The sequence below is a fragment of the Cynara cardunculus genome, assembly GCF_001531365.2.
Source record: "Cynara cardunculus var. scolymus isolate 2C chromosome LG 17, CcrdV1, whole genome shotgun sequence".
Classification (NCBI taxonomy): Eukaryota; Viridiplantae; Streptophyta; class Magnoliopsida; order Asterales; family Asteraceae; genus Cynara; species Cynara cardunculus.
The window spans coordinates 33957594-33960545 of record NC_037544.1 but is presented as its reverse complement, the minus strand read 5'-3'; positions in this window follow the sequence as shown (position 1 = coordinate 33960545).

Sequence of the window (2952 nt, the reverse complement as noted above, 5' to 3'; positions counted from 1 at the left end):
ATGTGGATCAGAGGGAGATAGTATATATTGTTCGCAACTGTGTTTTTGTGTGAGGTATTTCGAGCTGGAGAAGTATACAACGGTTTGAAAAGATTGCATTTTGACAAGTTCATGTTGCATCGCAAATAATCAGTTTCAAAAAATTTATCTGTTGTAACAATTATATCATCGTATTTGAAAACACAGTGGAACGACGCAATCCAACCACATTACTAAAAATGACATGTTAATCAACGAATCTAGAAAATATCGTCATTGTGATCATAATATAAAGTATAATAATAATTAGTTAAAAGAAGGAAATCAAGTTATCTTTTACTATTGTTTCCATACGACTCGTCATCTTTTGGAAATGGTAATTACATCTTTGCTCTATTATAATTTTTTTAACAATTATCTGTTATTTCCTTTCATTTCTTGTCACGTTTGGAATAAAGTCGTGGATGAAAAGCCATCGTTAGTTTTGCTTGTATTTTTTTCTCTCTCTTATAAAAAAAAAACCCTGAAAACACGAGCTTTTTCCCCTCATCTCTCTTCCTTCTGTTTATTTCTTTCGTTAAAAAGATCTCAAACGTTAACGATACCTACCATGTCCTTTTTAGTAATTGTAATTCATTGTCATACCATTTCAAACGGAGTGCTAATTTTCAGTTTGGATCCAAGAAACAACAAACCCGAATTTTGATTTTGTTTTCCTTTTCAAGTTTCTTAATCAAAATAAAACCGAACCAAATTTTTGGTTTTGGCATATTCATGATCCGAATAAAATCGAACCAAAAATGAAATCTTATATACGTCATATTTATCGTTATAGAAAATTATAAACTTCTATAAAAGTTTAAATACATTACCATAGGCCGCAACCTCAATCCAATCGGGCAACCAAAAATTGAATTCAATTTTACGAATTAAAATCTCTTTGGAGATTTGATTGAATCTAAACGAAAAAAATTCCATTAAAACAGCTGAGTTAACTATTATGATATGTTTTTAAAAAACAAAAGTTATTTTCGATAAAGATTTTGCTTTTTTGCTTTAACCGATCAACAAAAAGTTGACTTTTATTTCAAAAGAAAATTAATGAACACGTTAATTATCCCATTTTGTTTGAATCAGTAGACGGGATATTTCTAGGAAGTCAGAAAAACCAACACGGTATACAACCAATAAATATATAGGAATAGGATTCTTTGTTGAAGTACTGGTCCTAGATACACATTGCTTATAAGCAATATTCAGTAACATACCTCACTGACTGTTTAAACTAGTTGTCTTTACAATGTTATAACAAAAAGACTGGACAATCGCCTTCGTGTTAACTGTGTTACAAGGATCGATCATTTCTAATTTAGCAAGAAGAATGAAGCAACCAAAGAAAAATTCATTACAAGGACGAGACGAGGCTAGATATTTGAAAATGGTAAAGAGTGACTCGTTCATTTGTTAGTTGGTTAGCAAGAAATACTCACGGAATCGTCTTAATTAGAGATTCAAAGAGTTGGGTTCAATAAGCCCCCTCCACAAAGTCGAGAGAGATAGATAAACAGTTAAGAGTCATAGTATTGAGCCAGTTAATTAGTTAACAAAATAGATAGAACCAAACGACAGTGAAAGAAAATGTTTTCCATGATTTTGTGCTTTTCGTTCACAAGTAAAACTAAAGGGAGCTAGTTGAAATTATCTTGGTGATTTGGGGAGGATGGGTTCGAAGTAGCACACTCTCATAACCTTTATTGCAGTTGTAACGAAGGTTTGTAACGATGCAATGCAATATGAACACTCCAAGCTACTTACCAACCGTAATTGCATAAAAGTATATATATATATATATAACTCAAGAAAAAAAATATGATTCCCTCACATTGTCCTGACTAACTGCCACAATCGTACTACCATGAAAATTATTCAAAACAAATATGCAATTAATACAAAATGATAAATTTTTCCTACACATGAAATAGCAGTATCCAAAAATGGAATAGTTGAAATAATATCAATGAGACCGCATAGCAAAAGCAAGTCATAGGACAATTGTCATTGCTCATGGATGTTTAACTAGCCAAGCAGACAAATGACCCTGCATCTTTTTTATCTGTCCTGCATTTTGTTGTATAAGTATTTCTGGTTTACAATTTTTGGTCCTTTTTTGCCATCATGGCCGGTCCCTAGTTCTGATTATTGAAAACAATTAACCCTAGTTATTAGTCACTCAAACTCTCTGTACAGTTGGCAATCAACTCCTAACACATTATTTACTTTATTGAAATGAGAATAAAAATGAGTTAAATGAATGTATATTAGCTTTGGGCGTGTAATTCTGTTGGCAAAGGGACGGGGCAGGGCAACTTTGCCCAAATACAAGACAGGTCCCATGTTGGATTCCAAGACCCCACTAGCTTCAGCCGCAGAGTGAGCCCAAAAATACCCTTCACATTAGTGTCCTTGGAAGCGGATTCTATGTGGGACGAGTTGTACTTGCCAGTAATCAACTTTTTACCCATATAAAATGTATATTAAATAAAGTGATGATGTGTCAATGATTGATTGGCAGGACAGGAAGAAGAAATAGGAGTTTGAGAATAGCTTTGGTTCTAGCCATCCTACCCTTGGAAATAGTTGGTTATAGCTAGTATTTTTCCCATCTTTAGTTCTCCCATTTCTCTTCTCATCTACCTCATCCATTTTAGCTTCATTTTGGTAAATTGGACAACTCATTCTTTAACAAGAGAACATCTTTCTGCAATCATTTTTGAAGTATATAATATTTATACACGTCAAATGAACTCACATCCTTTTCACACTTGGTGAGGTTTGAACCCTAACCTCCTCAATTAGGCTCCACCACATACAACTCCAACTTTAAAGAAGAGAGTTTTGGGGGTCAATAGATGCATATAAAGTTATAAACTGTACAAATTCGTTATGATGGGTTTTAAGCATCGAATACGCCCT